The sequence below is a fragment of the Sarcophilus harrisii genome, chromosome 1, assembly GCF_902635505.1.
Source record: "Sarcophilus harrisii chromosome 1, mSarHar1.11, whole genome shotgun sequence".
In the NCBI taxonomy this organism is placed as follows: Eukaryota; Metazoa; Chordata; class Mammalia; order Dasyuromorphia; family Dasyuridae; genus Sarcophilus; species Sarcophilus harrisii.
The window spans coordinates 691,317,165-691,337,085 of record NC_045426.1 but is presented as its reverse complement, the minus strand read 5'-3'; the positions used below and the strand labels follow the sequence as shown (position 1 = coordinate 691,337,085).

The 19,921-nt window shown below is 36.4% G+C and overlaps 1 long non-coding RNA gene across 4 annotated transcripts in view; it reads left to right on the top strand.

Moving 5' to 3' along the window:
- The first annotated feature begins 9,664 nt into the window (after positions 1-9,664).
- The window catches only part of LOC116420833, a 30,074-nt gene continuing 19,817 nt past the window's right edge, over positions 9,665-19,921 (top strand). For 2 of the 4 annotated variants that reach the window (XR_004231291.1, XR_004231292.1), the window contains exons 1-2: positions 9,665-9,837; positions 12,390-12,455. This is a non-coding gene — a long non-coding RNA (uncharacterized LOC116420833). Of the gene's footprint in view, positions 9,838-12,389; positions 12,456-18,784; positions 19,281-19,921 lie in introns of those variants that run through there. The other 2 variants (XR_004231293.1, XR_004231294.1) reach the window with 2 other exon arrangements.

Sequence of the window (19,921 nt, the reverse complement as noted above, 5' to 3'; positions counted from 1 at the left end):
TCCTTGTGAAGTTCATTGATATCTTTTTTTCTAAAATCAGTTTAAGTATTTTATTTCTTCTTCTGTTAATCTGGGTAATTTCTGTAAATATTCAACCATTTCGATTAGATTATCAGATTTGTTGGCATACAGTTGGACAAAATAGCTCCTAATTATTGTTTTAATATTTTCTTCATTGATGTTGGTAATTTGGTTTTCTTTTCTTTTTCTAATCAAATTAACCAAAGGTTTATCTATTTTGTTATTTTTTTCATAAAACCAACCCTTAGTTTTATTTCTTAATTCATCATTTTCTTACATTCAATTTCATTAATCTCTTTTGATTTTCTAATTTGGTATTTAATTGGGAATTTTAAATTTGTTCTTTTTCTACCTTTTTTAATTGTATGCCAAATTCATTGAGCTCTTCTTTATTTTATTCATATAAGCTTTTAAAAATCTAAACTTTCTCCTAAGAACTGCTTCAGTTGCGTCCCACAAGTTTTGATATGTTGTCTCATTATTCCCATTCTTTTGGATGAAATTGATTGTATGATTTGTAATTTGACCCACTGATTATTTAGAATTAGACTATTTAATTGCTAATTAATTAATTTAAAAGTTTTTTTCCCTTGGCCCTTGATTGCATATAATTTTTATTGCATCATGATCTGAAAAGGATGCATTTACTATTTCTGCCTTTTCTGCATTTGATTGTAAGATTTTTATGCCCTAATACATGGTTAATTTTTGTGTAGGTCCCATGTACCACTGAGAAAAAGGTATATTCCTTTTTATCCTTATTCAGTTTTCTCTAGGGGTCTATCCGATTTAGGTTTTTTTTTTTTTTTTTTTTTTTTTTTTTTTAAAGATTCTATTAGCCTCCTTCACTTCTTTCTTGTTTATTTTGTGATCAGATTTATCTAATTCTGAAAGGAGGAGGTTGACGTCCCCCACTAGTACAGTTTTGTTGTATTTTTTATTTTTTGTTGTATTTTTTCCTGTAAATGACTAACTTCTTCTCTAAGAATATGATGCTGTACAAATTAAGTGCATATGTTTAATATTGATATTACTTCATCATCTATGCTACCTTTTAACAAAATGTAGCTTCCGTCCTTATATCTTTAAATTAAATTTCTTTTTGCTTTTGCTTCATCTGAGATCAGAATTGCTAGCCCAATTTTTTCCCCTTCAGCTGAAACATGATACTTTCTGTGTATTTCTGTTTCAAATGTGTTTCTTGTAAACAACATATTGTAGGATTCTGTCTTTTTAGTCCAATCTGCTATCTGTTTCCATTTCATCATATTCATATTCACAGTTACAATTACCAGCTGTGTATTTTTCTTCATACTATTTTCTCCCCTATACATACTTATAGTATGTAAGAACAATTGCTAACAAAAGCAGTTCCTCTTCTACCCCAAAACTGAACCAGGGATACACTCTCTTTTGGTGCACCCAACGTTGATGGGGAAAGTAGACTTAAAGTAAATAGAGAGCTATGAATGTAGAGAACACTTGTGGCAAAGGGGTAAATAATAGCTTCTAGTTACTAGGAGTCTTTTTCTTACTTTGTAGATACCTTATGAAGTTCCTCTTAGATGTAGCTCATTTGGACTCAGGAGCAGATACCTTTATAGAATCCATGGCCAAGCCTTCTCTTCCTTCTCCCTACCTTAAGGATAATTCCCTATCCGGGATCCATCACCAATGAATCACTTAACTGATTGCCCAAAAGTTGTCTGATTCCCTCAGAAACTATTTCCTGGGCGGCATCATCTGTCTTTAGCCAATGTAAAAAATATTTGTCTTTCTCAAATTGATTAAGAACTCTTTATGGTTTTGATTGATTGATTCAATCACACTTTCTGAGCCTCATGTGATTAACTGGGATCGGGATATCACCTCTCTCATAGAACAGAAAGATAGCATACTGATTGTTTAGTTGGTGGAGAAATTCAAATAGAAACAGGGACCACTAACCAAGAAATAAAAATCATTGTGGCTACATGTGATTTAGAAAATCACATATTATCATTATTTGTATTTTATTGTATTTGTATTTATTTTGCTAATTATTTTTACAATTACATTTTAATCTAGAATGGACTACATTCAGGAATGTTGCAGGCAGCCTGAGGGCACTGTTTGATAACTCTGATCTAGTACATAGCTCTATGCCTGATTTACTCTATGATCCTGTGCAAGTTCTTTCCAGTCTCTGGAACTCAGTTTCCTCATCTGTAAAATGGAAGGGTTGGATTCAATAAATTATGAGCTTCTTCCCAGCTCTGAATGAATCTTCCTATAATTTAAGTTCCCTTTAGCATGAAATCCCATTTTCTCTACCAATCTCTAGATTCTAATGCTGTGACTTCATTCACACTCAAATATGCCCCTTTGTTGAGAAGAACACCATAATAGGCTGACATAAGGTCTCTGTTCTCTACCTTTTTGTATTTGTTCTTCCTAACTTTAGCTGAAAGAGACTGGAGGTAACTGTGACCTTTCCATTTTTGAAAGGTTAGAAAGGTGAGCCATCAGAATCTGGCAGCTAATATCCATGCCAGGATTTGATGGAAGTCAAACACATGGTAATATTCTGTTACATTCATGTACCATGCTTAGCAATTCTCCAGTTGGATGAGCATCTACTTTGTTTTCAGTTCCATGCTACCACCAAAAACACTGCTGTGAATATTTTGAGAAAATTATAGAACCTTTATTTTTGGCTTTGACCTTCTGCATCTCTGGAACAAAGGGATGTCATCTTCAAAATACAACTTTAGAAACTTCTCAAAGTTTCAGCTATTACCACAAGTATAGGAATATTGAAGATGAAAGGGACCCAACTGTGATCTTCTGAGTCCTGAAGATGAACTGTGGTGAGAGAGCGACAAGAGGTCCAGAAAGAGGGGTCCATGCAGAGTTTAACAGCAGTGAACCCCCCCCCCCCCAATAAGGAGTAATTTGTGGACTTTTCTGTAGCCACTCCAGGTCAGTTTCCTCATCTGAAAATAGTCATAATAATAGGACCTAATTTCCAGAATCATCATGAAGATTGAATGAGAGAACATGTAAAATGTTTCAGAAACCTTAAAGCTTTAACAAATATTTGTCTTACAAGAACTGGAAGGGATCATTGGTGTCATCTAGTTTGAACGGTGAACATGACTCTAATCCTATCATTTTGGAAATATTACTTTAGGTGACCTTAACTTCTCTGTATCTTTTTCAACATCTGTACAATGAAGAATGTTGGGTTTCATTCCCCTCAAATCTATGACTTTATGGCATCAGAATTGTAAAAAGACACAGACAGGTGAAGGGATATGATTCAGTCATGCAGGTGATCAGTGCAGGTGACAATGTTGGGATTTGAACTCAAGTTCCTTAAATACAAAATGGAATACTCTTCTCACTGTATCACATTTCCCCTAGTCCTGAAAGAGGAGACTCACAAGGATAGACTTTCTACTTAGCAGAAACCTTCCTCTGATGCTGTATAACCCATTACCTACCTCAGTCTCCCTATCTGCCTGTTGGGACTAACAAAACCATCTCACTCAAGCTTAAGAGTTCTTAATATTTTTTGTTTCATGGACTCCTTTGGTGAAATTTACTGACCCCTTCCCAGAATAATGTTTTTGGATATATAAAATAAAATACATAGATCTACAATGGAGATGATATGAAAATGTAGTTATCAAAATGTTAAAAAAAAAAAAACAACAACTCATAAATTCCAAGTTCAGAATCTCTACCCCAGAGGGTTATTTGAAAGTCAATCGAGGTATAAAATGTATTTAATATCTAAAGAATCTGTGAATTCCAAGAATTGATCTTGATGATGATGGCAAACTGGACCCAGCAGCCACTGGGCTGAGAGTTTGGACTCCAGATCTGTACTAGGTGTCAAACAGCTGGCTGCAGGGATGGATAGACTCTAATCCCCTTTGTCCTATTGGAGACCCAAAAAGATGGTCAGAAAGGCCAGTCCCACAGAACTACATAAAACCCAAGTGGGAGTTAAGTCAGCCTCTTGAGTGACCAGGAGTAATTAGCGGCAGTCTCCACAGAGAGTAAAACTCAAATGTCAAACAATACTAGGGCCATTAAAACCATCTTCTTTTATTGCTGCTTCCTGGGTCACCAGTGAATGGATAGTCAACCTTCCCTGTGGCTACAGACCTGGGAACTTTCAGGATATTGTGTGAAAGGCACTGATGAAGGGCAAGGGGCTGTTGTGGCCTAGAGTAAGTGCCTCTGGCCTCAATTTACTCACCTGTAAAAGGAAAGGGGGTTTAGATCAGAGGCGGCAAACTTATTACCCATGCAGTCAGAAAAAACCCGAGATTGGAAAACGTTTAACAAAATGAATAAAAATACAAAGCAACATAGATAATGTTAACTTGTAGTTTTCTAAGTAGATATTTAGCTTTCTATTTGAGTTTGAAACTACTGGGCTTGATGATCTCTACTTTCTATGATAAACCTGGTCAAATCTCTAAAACTCAATTTCTTCATGTAAATGAAGAGATTGGATTAAATGATCACTAAGGTCCCTTTTAGATCTAAGCTCAATGATCTCTGACATAGTGACTTAGAGTCAATAGCTATGGGTTCAATTTAATTCAATAAACACTAACTGTCTATCACAAAATATATTCAGAAGAATTGCCCATATTTAATCAATATTGGATTACTTGCTATTTAGGGGAGAGGGAAGAAAGGAAGGGAAGGAGAAAATTTTGGAAAACAAGGTTTTGTAAGGGTGAATGTTGAAAACTATCTTTGCATGCATTTGAAAAAATTTAAAAAAACTTTTATAAAAAAATAAATAAATGTCTACCACATATGAAGCAAAGTGCTAGGAATGCAATGACTTTTTAAAAAGGCCCTGCCTTTAAGAAGTTTTCATTCTCCTGAGAGTAGCATGTACACAGATAAGTAGACACAGTACGTAAATGTAACCGCTACTTATGACTTGTGTGACTTTGAACAAATCACCTCTCTAGATACCCTCTTCACTTCCCAATTTCCTCACTTGTTGCTTGAGAATGTACGACTAGAAGACTTCCAGGGTTTCTTCTTACTTTAAATCTTATGCTCCCTATAGGCAAATATAAGCATTTTGAACATTTAGAAATTTGTGTTTTAAAGCTACCAAGATAGTAGGGCTACTTGTCAAATGATAAGCCGCAGAACCACTTTCCTGAAGTTTTCTACTGATGACTAGCAGTGCTGTTCCAGTGGGTCTAATTTCGAAGAGTATAGGTTTTTTTTTTAATTGTCAATGTTGAATTGGACTTTTGAACATGAAATATCAAGGCTAGAAGATATCTTTGAGCTTCCCTATCCCATCGTTAAACAGGGGCCATAGGATTTCTTCAAGACTAAATGTACCTGGAGATGGAGATATAAAAACAGGAAAAGTAGATTCAGTGTCAGTAAGAAGAGATCTCAGAATATTATTTGGATTCTTAGAATACAAAGGATCAAAACCTAGGGAGTTCTTAGAACAGATAATATCAGGGCTAGAAGAGGCTTTATTGATTCAATTTCATCATTTTGTAGATAAGACTAAGGAATCAGGGTTTAAAATGGGAAGAGGCATTAAGACTCATCATAATCTAGTCTCACTTTACAGATGAGGAAACTGAGGCCCACCCAAATAGATTAAATTATTTCCCCCCAGTCACACTGGGAATAACTAACAGATTCAGCATATAAATCCAGGTTCTAACTCTAATTAACTTACCCAAAGTCACCTAGATAGAGGGGTCTTTAGATGGATCAAGACTCACGCATCAATGAGATTTATTAAGTGACTACTGCATGCCAGGCCTTGTTCCAGGAGTAACAATGTTTACCCTCAAGGCCAAAGGGAAAGGAAAACAATATTGTTCTTCAGAAATAACAAAAGTAAAACAATCCTTTCCTTCAAGGACATTCTAGCAGAAGCTCTGTATGTCCTAGACCCTTTAGACAGTCTGGTGATATCTGTCTACCCCTTCTCAAAATAATGGTTTAAAATGCAAATAATAAAATGTATGGTGTTACAAAATAAATCAATTATCTTGAAAAGATTTTTAGAAATTTTTTTAAAAAACAGATAAGCCTATGCTCTAATGTCAGTAATACTGACAGAAGGAAGAAGACCTGGATCCTGATCTGATCTTTAGTTATAATCTCTTATATGTATGTGTGACCTTGAGCAAGTGACATAACATTTCTGACCCTTGGTTTCCTCCTCTGTACAATGAGGAGGAATAGACAAGATGGCCCCCAATATCCCTTTAAGCTCTGACATTCAGTGACCCACAATCACAGCATAAGAATTGGAAAGGGCATCAAAGGCTTTCCAGTCTTACCTGCTCATTCTGATAAGACCCAGAAGTCCAGAGAGAAATATATACACATATATGCATGTGTATGAATGTGTAGATGAAAAGATCAATCAAGCGATATATAGCTAGGTCAATCAATAGAAGGATCAATAGATACATAGTCATATTGTACTTTTAAAAGAAGATTTGTTAATTACTTGGATCCATGAACTTTGTTTATATTTCAGTCATTATTTCAATAAATCTGATATCTTTTGTAGTACCATGCATTTTATTTTATATATTTAAGAACATTATTCTGAGAAGAGGTCCAAAAGTATCACCAGACTCCCTAAAGGGCCCGGGACATTCATAGCAAAGGGTTAGAACTCCTGCTGGACTAGAAGCATTCTCAATATGATCAGAGGTGAAACAAGGATGCCTATTATTATCACTATTATTCAATATTGTACTAGAAATATTAGCTTTAGCAATAAGAGAAGAAAAAATAATTGAAAGAATTAGAGTAGGCAATGAGGAAACAAAACTATTACTTTGCTTATAGTATGATGGTATATTTAGAGAATCCTAGAGAATTGACTAAAAACTACTTGAAACAATTAACAACTTTATTAGTCACAGAATATAAAACAAACCACATAAATCATCAGTATTTCTGTTACCAACAAAGCCCAGCAGCAAGAGATAGAAAGAGAAATCTTTTTAACTGTAGACAATATAAAATATTTGGGAGTCCACCTTTCAAGACAAACACCAGAATTATATGAACACAATGACAATGCTTTTCACACAAATAAAATCAGATCCAAACTATCAGAAAAATATCAATAGCTCATGAGTAGGCTTGCTAATAAAATAAAAATTACAATTCTACCTAAATTTACTTATTCTGTGTCATACCAATCAAACTGCCAAAAAATTACTTTTTAAAATTAGACAAAAATGATAAAATTTATTTGAAAGAAAAAAGGTCAAGAATATCAAGAGAATTAATGAAAAATGCAAAAGAAGTTGGTCTAGCCATACCAAATCTAAATCTGTATTATAAAGCAGCTGTCATCAAAACCATTTGGTCCTGGCTAAGAAACAGGGTGGTGAATCAGTGGATTAGGTTAGGTACACAAGACACAATAGTCAATGACAACAGTAAACTTCTATTTGGTGAACCCAAAGACTACAGCTTCTGGGATATGAACTCAGTATTTAACAAAAATTGCTGGGGGAAATAGAAAATTGTATGGCAGAAACTAAGCACAGACCAACATGTCACACCATATACCAAGATAAGGTCAAAATGGGTTCATGATTTAGACATAATGAGTGATACTATAAGCAAATTAAAAGAATGAGAATAATACAGAAGTGATTGCAAGGGATAATGTTGTAAAAAAAAAATTACCCAGGCATGGATTCTGTCAATAAAAAGTTACTATAATAAAAAAAAAAGAATGAGAATAATCTACCTGTCAGAGCTTTGAAGAAGGGAAAAATTTATGACTAAAGAACAACTAGAGGATATTATGCAATGAATAATTTTGATTACATTAAATTTGAAAGTTTGTACACAAACAGAAAGGCAGACAAGATTAGAAGGGGAACAAAAATCTGGGAATTTTTTTTATAGTTAGTGTTTTTAATAAAGGCCTCATTTCTAAAATAAATAGAAAACTGAGTCAAATTTATGGGAATATAAATCATAATCCAATTGATAAATGGTCAAAATATATGAACAGACAATTTTCAAATAAAGTAAAAACATTTATACTCATATGAAAAAATGTTCTAAAATCACTGTTGATTAGAAAAATGCAAATTATGACAATTTTGAGATATCTCCTTATACCTATTAGATTGACTAATAGAATGTTGGAGGAGATGTGGGACAATTGGGACACTGCAGTATTGTTGGTGGAGTTGTGAAATGATTCAACCATTCTGGAGAGCAATTTGTAACTATTCCCAAAGGGATATAACACTGTGCATACTCTTTGATCCAGCTGTCTTACTAATGGGTTTGTATCCCAAAGTGATCATAAAATAGCAGAAAGGATCCATATATGCAAAAATGTTTGTAGCAGATCTTTTTGTGGTAGCAAAGGATTTGGAAACTGAATGAATTCCATTAATCAGGGAATGACTGAATAAGTTATGGTATGTGAATGTAATGGATTATTGTTGTATTAGAAGAAATGATGGGCAGGCTGATTTCAGAAAAGCCTGGAAAGCCTTACCTGAACTGATGCTATGTGAAGAGAACACTGTACACAGTAACAATAAGGTTATGTGATGATCAACTATGATGGAATTGACTCTTCTCAGCAGTGCAGTGGCCCGAGACAATCTCAATAGTCTTGGAAAAGAAAATGCCATCCACATGCAGAGAGAAGCCTATGGATAAAAGCATAGTATTTTTACCTTTTTTGCTTGATTTTTCTTTTTTCATGGTTTTTTCCCCTTTTGGTCTGATTTATCTTGCACAATGTGACAAAAATGGAAATATGTTTAAAGGAATTGCACATATTTAACATATCAGATTGCTTGATGTCTTGGGGAGGAGGGAGATAAAGGAGGGAGGGAGAAAATATTTGGAACTCAAAATCTTATGAAAATGAATGTTGAAAATTATCTTTGCTATTGAGATATTTTAAAAATTGAGATATTTAAAAAAAAAGAATGTCCTGGAGAGAAAAGATTGTTTCACTATCCCCATTATTGAGCACAGTAAACAGCAGGTACATAATAAATTCCTGTTGAATAATAGGTTGATTTGATCAAAATTGTTCAGACAGACCTAATTAATAGCTTAGGATTTGAACCCAGGTCCAATGAGTCTCTTTTCACTAAACTGTTCTGACTCCTCTCTACTTGGTGATAGAGGTCCAATGTCTTTTGAGCTGTCCAAAACAGGAATGGGCTACCTCTACAAGTTTTAGGTATTCCTTTAGAAGTCTTCAAACAGGGGTTGGATAACCATGTTTAGTATGTTATAGTGAATATTTCTTTTTAGATATGGGTTGGAGTGGCAATTGAGGTCCCTTCCAACTCTCAAGTTCTGTGATTCTGTGAATCCCACCAAGATGGGGGTAAGTCTTCCCAGTCTGATCTGAGACGTTAAATTTACCCCTTTGTATACTATGGCCAGGATTTCAAGCTTACTTTCTCCAAAATGTTTTTTTGAATTAAATTGAATTTTTTTCAAAATCCCCACCCTCAGTTCTGGGTACTGTCTTATACATTATTTGTGATCAGAAATGTCCTTGCCCATGTGTGCCAAGTATCTCTTCCAAAGTAAGGTGACCAGCCTTGGGCTTCTATTTCCACAGATACCCAGTCACCTGCACAGAGCCCTGTGATAGTCCAAGCCTGTTGCTATGGGAGTGATGTCACAGACAGACAACAAATCACTGGCCTTTTCACCTCTGCCCTATGGCTTTTTCCATCCAAAAAAGAACCCCACTCCTCTGCACAGGAGAGCAAGATGAGCCCCACTGATGGGGTCAAGGTAGGTAAAGTGCTGTCAGGTGTCCTTGGAATCCTTGAGGATGCAATTTTGGCCTCTCCTGCTGCTGCCAAAGGGGAGGTGAGGAAATATCGCAGATGGTAGGTGCCTGGCAGAAGGCGGTTGCTACATATCTTCAACTTGCCTGGATACTCTTATGTAGAGTTGGCAGGTTTCCTTGTATACTGAGTAGGAGCAGAGAGCTAACCTTGTCACTAATCTGCCTAGCTGGAGACCCTACTGTTCTACCCACCCTTTTTTCCCCTTTCCCCCATCTTTTATTTCTATTGATTTCTCCATTCTTCCTTCCTTGCTTCAAGTCCCTTGAAGTTTTGCTTCCATTTTCCCGATTTGAGTTTCTTTGTGAGCCAGACTGCCTATGGGGGTAGGAGTTGAGGAACTGATGAGGGAGAGATGAAGCACAAAGTATTTTTAGGCCACATGGAGAGTCCTCAAGGCCAAGGGTTTCAACTTGAAGCTTTCCTTTGAAGGACAGAAGAGTCAGCCAGAATCAATTTGCAAATTGAAAGCTCAGAGAATTGTAGAATTTCAGAAAAAAGAGGGAAACTTAGAAGTCATCTCAAGTCTGGCCTCATTTGACACACAAGAGGAAACTGAGGCCCAGAAAGAGGGAAAGACTTGCCTAAGATTAAACAGCAGATCAGGCCTAGAGGCCAAACCTTATCTTCCCCACTTCCCTCTTTGTCTCTGTTTCTCTTTTTCTGACTCTGTCCCATATCTCTGTCTATGTATCTATTTCTTTCTGTGTCTTCAGTCTCTGTCTCTCTGGCTCTGTCTGTCTCTTCCTGTCTCTGTCTTTCTCTGTCTCTCTGTCTCTTCCTTTGTTTCTCTCTCTTTACCTCCCTCTCTCCACTCCCTTTCTCTCTCTCTTTCTCTCTCTCTTCCTCTGTCCTTTTCTCTTTGTTTCTGAAAACATTTAGTAATTTCTTTTTAGTCAGTCAGCAAGCATTTTGTTAAAGCATTTACCATGTCTCAAGCTCTGTGCTAAACTCTAGGGAAATAGCAAAAGGTGAAAAACACAATCCCTTCACTCTATTATAAGTAGGAAGTCAATATGTAAACAACAATGTATGTAAAATGTACATAATTTTTAAATTTAACTATATATGCATGTATACATACATACATACAGAAAGGTTGTATATCCATGCTTTAATGATAGCCTTCTTAGAGAGGAAAGGAGAAGGGGGTAAGGATAAAGTAAAGTGCCCAACAGAGAACAAAGGGAATCAAAGAAAAGATGGGCAGCTCTGAACACAATGTAGTATTTATTGTATAGGCTTACTTGAAATGGAAATTTATTGCTTTATATTTTTAATCCTCTCTTATATTCTGCTGTATATATGACAATAGGTTTTCCTATTTTGTATTTAAGTACAAAAATAGTAAAAAAAATTTACATCATTTCTAGAAATACCAATTCCAGAATTGAACAAAAAATGTCTGATCTGACCCCCATGCACATTTGGACCTAATCAGCCCTTATTTCACTTCCAAGGGGAGAATTGTTCATTTCATTACCTGTTTTTAACTGTCATTACTGACTCTTCAATTATGCAGGCAAGAAACCAGGTCTCCACACTCTTATTGTCATAGGTGATAGGAATATATAAGATGATAGCTGGAGGGAATCTCAGTAGACTGTTAGTTCTAGCCTCTCATTTTACAAATGAGGAAATTAAGGCCAGGATTATAATTTTTCTGAGGTCACCTAACTAGGAAGTATCAGAAGTAAGATTTGAATTCAGATCCAAAATTCTTTCTGTTGTAAGGTTCCTTATTCAGTTCAACTCACTCACTGCCTAAAACTGGCCTGGTACTGTCCTAGGTGCTGAAGCTACAGAGAGATTGACAAAATGAAACAAAATTACAAGAAGAAAGAAAATGCTAGATAATTGTAATGACTAGACTATGGAGAAGAAATGAGAAAATGCTCCTGTCTGTCTTCTTTGAAGAGGTGGTGAATTATATGTGTGGGGCACTGAATATATGATCAGACTCATTTGATGAGTTGGTTATTTTTTTCCTGAATGCTCATGAGTGGGGAGAGAGGAAAGAGACATTCAGAAATTAAGGTAAAAACAAAATCTACAAGTTAAAACATTTTTAATATTAAGGCTAGAAAATACCTCTCTGTCCTTATAACAAAACCTTCCTGCTTGCATTGAAAGAGTCAGTAGGTGAAATAGGCAAATGCTAAAAAGCATACATGTCTCTCTTAAACAATAATGATATTAATAACATTTATATAGAATTTTAACATTTGGCAAAGCATTTTACAAAGTGCTTATTTTGATATCACAATAAACTCTGTGGGGTAGGTGCTGCTATTATCCCTATTTTCCAGATGAGGAGACCAAGGGGACTTGTCCAGGTTCATACCACTAATAAATGTCCTATGTTTGATTTAATTGAAGGCCTTCTGACTCCAAGTCCAGCCTCATAGCCTGCCTAGCTGCCACTAAGCTAAGAAAACTAAGAAAAACCTAATAGTCTGCATGGGTTAAAATTGTCATTCTAAATTTGTATTCCAGCAGGCATTCATCCACACGCCTTGCCAAGGGGGCTCAGCACTTAGCAGAAAATAAACTAACTTGGAGGTAAGAGAAAACTGTTTTTTGAATCCCACCCTTGAGACTTACTAGCTGTGTGACCACAGGCAAGTCACATAACCTCTCTGAGACCTAGTTTCTTCATCTGTAATACAGAGATAATACCTATGATACTTACTTCACATTGAGGGTTTTGCTGGGAAATGGGACTCAAATAAGATAATTCATATCTTTAAGCACTTTGTGAACCAGAACAAAATGGGCTACATAAATGCCAGTTGTTGTTGTGATTATGATAAGAATATGCTCAAACCCAGAGAGAGGAAGAGCTCTGGTCCTAGAGGCCCAAGGGGATCACTGATGTTGAACATCAAGACACTTGATTCTACTCTTTAGAGAAAATTAGTTCTCAAATTTAAGCAGTTATCACATCTGAAGGGGAAGCCTTTGAATACTTACAGTGCTACCTTTCAAAGCAAAGTATCAGAGGAACTTTAAAACATCCCAAATGGGGCAGGACAACTTCCCAGGAGAGGACTATTTAAAACCCTAGGGCTCTTAGTTGTCAGAAAGGTAGGGAGCATGGTGAGTGGATAGTGGAACTTGGGGTTAGGAAGAGGTAAACCTAAACATCCTGCCTCAGACATTTACGAACTGTGGGATCCTGATCTAATCTTTGGACCTCTCAGAAAGTTAATTCCCTTTTCTGTAAAATGAAGATAATAACATCTACCTAAAAGGGTTTTTGTGAAAATCAAAAGAGCTAACACATGTAAAGCACTTTGTAAGCCATTAATCACCATATAAATGCTAATTATTTGTTATTATTATTACTATTATTCCAAGACTTTCAGTGCTCTTTTAGTACCCTTCTGTAGTAGGTCTACATTCCCTGTAGAAGATAACAATAGTCCCTTTTATAGAAACTGGAATTTCATCTGGAAAAATAGTAAAAGGGACTGAAGAAGGGGATTCATTAGTACAAGGATGTCCAAGTGACAAAACTACAAGAGCAGGTAGATGTCTTCTCTGCAACTTTTGATGTTAGACATTTATCAGGTACTGAGAAATTGAGTTTTCTAGGGTCACATAGATAATAATTATGTAGGGTTAGATTTGAACTCAGATCTTCTTGATTCCGGCTCAGGGTTCTTTCCACTGTGCAATCTAGCTACCATTGTGACTTGTTCTCTAAGGGTCACTGCTAATAAATTTTAAGCATATTATGTTGTGGTAATGTATACATGTCTATATGGATTGTATCAACATGTAGCTCATGAGAAAGTCTGGATAGAAATGCCCTACACCCTGGACTAAGTCTGAGGAGAGAATGAGAACCAGCATGGTACCTGGGAGTATCTGGCAAGCCTTAGAGCAAAGCAAGGCTGGGTGGTTACCATCTTTTCTCTAGCTTCTCAGTAGAATACCAGACTAGAAATAAGTCCTGTCTTATCCTATTTCTGGTCTAGATTGAAACAAAAAATATGGTTCCCAAATCACTCTTAAAGGGATAGAGTTACCCCCTTAAAGGGTTACCCTCACAGGCTCAATTTCTCCTCATCAAGTTCTAGTTAACCAACAAATGATCACAGGTAACAAATAGTAAGTCATTTAATCCTAGCAAATAGCAAAAAGAAATCAGGAAATTAGACTAAAATTAACCAGAAGATACATAGGGTGAATGAGCTTTTTTGATGAGAATGAGGAGAAATTTCAGCTCATCCAAGAGAGAGACTAAAATCTCATGCAAAGACAAATTCCCCATAGTTTCTAGGGAGGGAAGCTGGAAATCAGTTGACAAATCAGTCTCTCCTGTACATCTGCTGCTTTCAGCTTCTTTCTTTTTCTGTGCGTCTCTATCACTATTTGTCTCTATCTTTGTTTCTCTGTGTTTGTGTCACACTCTGTCCCTGTTCCTCTGTCTATATCTCTGTCTCTGTCTACCTATCTGTGTGACTCTTTCTGCTTCTCGCTTTCCTTCTTCCTCGGTCTCACTCTCTTGCTCTTTCTGTATCTCTATGTCTTGAGTCAACACCCAAGAGAATCTGGGAACATATTTAGGACCATTCCAAAATAATTGTTTTTTCAAAGCTTTTACAACAATTCCAACTCTCACACAGGAATGTAATGCTGAGCCAGGATTCTTTTCACCAGTTAGGAGGATGTTAAGCAAAGTATACTAGACTTGATTGAAAACCCAGGTTGTATAAGTTTCTGAGGTAATATATGACACCCCGTGTGGCCTGGTGGGATCAGGGGATTCTAAATGATGGATCTTAAAGCTAAAATGGTATTGTGTGTATTAGCACTGAGATAAGCACTGAGGAAGTGGATATTCAAAAACCTCTAGAATTTGGTGCCTCCCATTTCTACAATCTTATTTCATATTGCTAGATCTTCAAAGTTCTCTATTCTCTATCCAAAGCAGGTGACCCCACTGTTCTTGTATTCTTTGCCTTTCCTTATGTTGTTTGGTACCTCTTTGTGGAATGTCCTTATTTGTTTTATTCCTATGCACTCTTTTTTTCCAATCAATAACATTTTATTTTCCAAACGCATGTAAAGATAATTTTCCACATTCATCTTTGTAAGACTTTGTGTTCTAATTTTTCCCTCCCTCACTTATCTTTCCTCTTTCCAAGACATCAAGTAATCTGATATAAGTTAAACATGTATATATTTCCATATTTGCCATGTTGTATAAGAAAAATCAGACCAAACAAGAAAAAAACACAAGAAAAAGCAAGCAAACAAACAAAAATGTGAAAATACTATGCTTTAATGCACATTCTGTTTCCATAATTGTCTCTGTGGATGTGGATAGAACTTTTCATCCCAAATCTTTTGGAATTGTCTTAGATCACCACACTGCAGAGAAGAGTCAAATTCATCACAGTTGATCAGACCAAAAGAGAAAAAGATCACAAGAAAGAAAAAGCAAGAAAACAAACAAAAGGTGAAAAGACTATGTTTCAATCCACATCGAGTCTCCATAATTTTCTCTGTGGATGTGGATGGCATTTTCCATCCCAAGTCTATTGGAACTATCTTACATCACTACATTGCTGAGAAGCCAAGTCCATCACAGTTCATCATCACATAATCTTCTTGTTACTTTATGCAATGTTCTGGTTCTGCTCACTTTACTCAGCTTCAGTTCATGTAAGTCCAGGTTTTTCTTAAATCAGCCTGCTCATCATTTCTTCTAAATAATGTTCCATTCCATTCATATACCATAACTTATTCAGCCATTCCCCAATTGATGGGGCATCCATTCAATTTCCAGTTTCTTGACACTACAAAAAGAACTACTACAAACACTTTTGCATGTGTGGATCTTTTTTCCTCTTTTATAATCTTTTTGGGGTACAAACCCAGTAGTGACATTGCTCAGTCAAAAGCTATACACAGTTTTATAGCTCTTTGGGCATATCCAGAATGGTTGGATCATTTCACAACTCTACCAACAATAAATTATCTAGCCACTCATTAAAACCCAATTCAAATTGCACCTCCTTTAAGAGACCTTCTATAACTCTTCACTCACTAATAACACTCTCCCTAGATCTCACATAATGTTTTGTTGTATCACTCTCAAATGTGCTTCTCATTTAATATTATGTACTATTTTAATGGAAGTTGCTATTGTTCCCCCTACTATATTGCAGGGTACATGATTTATCTAAAGGTTGCATTTCACCTAATACTTTGCACTGCTAACTATAAGCACTGAATAAAGTTTGTGATCACATAAAGAGGTCATTTGGCATCAGCCTCAACTCAAAAATGTACTTTGTTAACTTCCATTGATGGTTCATCAAAACAATGAGAAAAAAAATTTATTAAAGAATACATTTAATTGAATTCACAATGAGAAAAAGACCAAAAACAATCTTCCCCAACATCATGCACATGAAGCACTTTCTCCTATTGATTCACTTACTTCTGCTGGAGAACAATGAGAGAGGGCACATATGTAGGGAACACATGTGACCAGGGCATATGCACAGAGTTGAAAATCAAGAGGGGAGGAAGAGTATCCATAATCAGTTATGTTTAGATCTTTGTTTTAGTTAGAATCCCTTTCTGCCTCTACTTCAACTCCTGGGCAGAACTGCTACTATTACCTGCCACAGGGTCCTGCACTGGGCTACTTTTTCTACTATTGCACTGCCATCTGCTGGTACTTTATCACTCCGATGCTTTTTGCCACAATGTGGTCTTTAGTTGTTGTGTTGCCTGTTTTTCTGTATGGGAAAGGCCTATCAGCTCTTTTAGCTCATAGTCCCAGGAGCTATCCTAGCTCTCTTGTAATTCAGCTCTAAATTATAACCAGCTAGGGAAGTCATCAGGCATTAATTCTATCTTTTGAACCTCATCAAATCTGCCTGAGTTACTGCTATGTGAACTCACTTGATAATTTATATTTATTTTATTAGCATGCAAAAATTCCTTTCAATTCATTTCCATTTTCATCACAACTATCCTGATTCATGCACATAATTCCATAAAAACAAAGCTAAAATGACATTGATTGGTGCTGATGACCATTGACCTACTTCCCTCCCAATAATAAAATTCCTGCCCTCCATACATGACCTCTTAAGGTCCCTTCCAGGCTTAAAGTCTGTGAATTCTAGCTTTGGATAATGATCATATTGATTAATATTATAAAAAGCTACTGGAACATATGTGGTAAAGAGGTAGTAGCACAGTTAGCTGGCCAATTCTGTCTGACTTTATATAGAACAATTGAATTAGGGGCAAGATTAAATCAGATGATTTCAAAGTGTTAAAAGAATGCTGGATTTAGAATCAGGAGAGGTGAGTATAAATCCTGCCTCTGATAATTTATTAGCTGGATAACCATGGGCCAGTTACTTAATATCTGTCAGACTCAGTTTCTTTCCCAAATAGAATCTTTTAAAAATAGAGTCCTTCTCTAAAATAGAATTTTTCTAAAATAGAAAACAATAATAGAATTGTTTTAAGAATCAATTGGGACAATTCTCAGATGAAGAAATTGAAACTATTTCTAGTCATATGAAAAGATGCTCCAAGTCATTGTTAATCAGAGAAATGCAAATTAAGACAACTCTAAGATACCAATACACACCTGTCAGATTGGCTAAAATGACAGGAAAAAATAATGATGATTGTTGGAGGGGATGCAGGAAAACTGGGACATTGATGCATTATTGGTGGAGTTGTGAACGAATCCAACCATTTTGGAGAGTAGTTTGGAACTATGCTCAAAAAGTTATCAAACTGTGCATACCCTTTGATCCAGCAGTGTTACTACTGGGATTATATCCCAAAGAGATTATAAAGAAGGGAAAGGGACCTGTATGTGCACGAATGTTTGTGGCAGCCCTTTTTGTAGTGGCTAAAAACTGGAAACTGAATGGATGTCCATCAGTTGGAGAATGGCTGAATAAATTGTGGGTATATGAATATTATGGAATATTACTGTTCTGTAAGAAATGACCAACAGGATGATTTCAGAAAGGCCTGGAGAGACTTACACGAACTGATGCTGAGTGAAATGAGCAGGACCAGGAGATCATTATATACTTCAACAACAATACTATATGATGACCAGTTCTGATGGACCAGGCCATCCTCAGCAACGAGATCAACCAAATCATTTCTAATGGAGCAGTAATGAACTGAACTAGCTATGCCCAGAAAAAGAACTCTGGGAGATGACTAAAAACCATTACATTGAATTCCCAATCCCTATATTTATGCACACCTGCATTTTTGATTTCCTTCACAAGCTAATTGTACAATATTTCAGAGTCTGATTCTTTTTGTACAGCAAAATAACGTTTTGGTCATGTATACTTATTGTGTATCTAATTTATATTTTAATATATTACATCTACTGGTCATCCTGCCATCTAGGGGAGGGGGTGGGGGGGTAAGAGGTGAAAAATTGGAACAAGAGGTTTGGCAATTGTTAATGCTGTAAAGTTACCCATGTATATATCATGTAAATAAAAGGCTATTAAATTTAAAAAAAAGAGAGAATAACATAAAAAAAAAGAATCAATTGGAATCATTTTGAAGATCAAGTTTAAAAAAAGGAAGGGGAAGGAAATAAGCATGGGGCAAGGTACTGGACTAAGTGCTTTACAAATATTTTCATTATCCCCACATCCTTATGAGTTATGTGCTATTCTGATTCCCATTTTTATAGTTGAGGAAACTGAGGTAGCAGAGGTTAAAAGACTTTTCTAGAGTTCTACACATTGCATTTTCAAACCTTAAAGCATCATATAATTGAGATCTACCACTTTTATTATTATATTAACCTTATATTGTTATTACTCTGACCTCTGCTTTATGTGACACTGATTAATTCATCTATGCCCAAGCTTCAATTTCAGGTGGAGAAACCTAGCAGCCAAATTATAAGATTATGGGCTTTGGAACTGAAATGGACTTTAAAAAGCATCTGGTCCAATCATTTTACAGATGGGGAAACTGAAGCCCAAAGAGGGGTGATAAGGGACACTTTAAATGTTGAGTGTGAGCATGGGTTACCCTCCATCAACATAAATGTCAATTCTTCCATGCCTCGCTATATGACTTTAAGTTTCTATAAGCCAAAATAAAAAATCATCCCTCCTCTGTCTCAACCCTCTCTCATTTTAACATGGCTGGTCTTCAAGTGACAGAGACAAAATCTTTCATCAGGCCTGAACTCCGAACCTTTGCAGCTTGGCCAGATTAGCAGGAGCTTCCATTTGGCTGACATCTCCTCTGAGATCTCTGGCTTCCCCACAACAGAGTTCTATGGAGGACAAAGAAAATGCCCACCCCGACAGCCCTGGCACTCCTTAACCTCCATCAGCCAATCCAAAAGAGGTAACAGGGTGAGATTGCCAAGCCTAGCCCTTTTGTTCCCTTCCACTTAAAACCAGCCCCCGCTCTCTGAAAGGATAGCCCCTGGACCCTGGGCATCTTCCAGTAAGGGCTGGGGGCCAAGAGGTAACTGTTGGTAAGGAGAGAGAGTGTGTCAGGAGCGAAAGGCCGTGTCAAATCAATCATATTTAAACAAAAGCCTCTCCAGCCCAAGGGCCCTTTTAAAAGCTGCTTATTTAATTAAAAGTCCCATTTTCCATATTTATGGCCCTTATTCAGTTAAATATTAACCGCCAGGGCCAGGGCTGGTTTGTTCTTTGAAGAGAGGCGTGTTGGGAGGTTCATTTCTACTGCCTGGATTTATCAGATAGTGAGCTTGGAGACAGACGATCAATGAGGAACTCACTCTCTACAAACAGGCTAACATTGTGGGTGGGGATGAGTTGGGGGATGGGGAGGGCAGGAAATGCTTTGACTGTGTGATTTTCCCTGAGCTGCCTGATCTTGCAGCCGTGTCCCCCACCCTCAGCCCCACCACTCCATAACCCAAATGAATTCAAGACAATTGAGTCTGACTCTCATATCTGTTATACATTATAAATGTAGGCAAATTCATTCACCCCAGTGAGCCTCAGTTTTCTCAG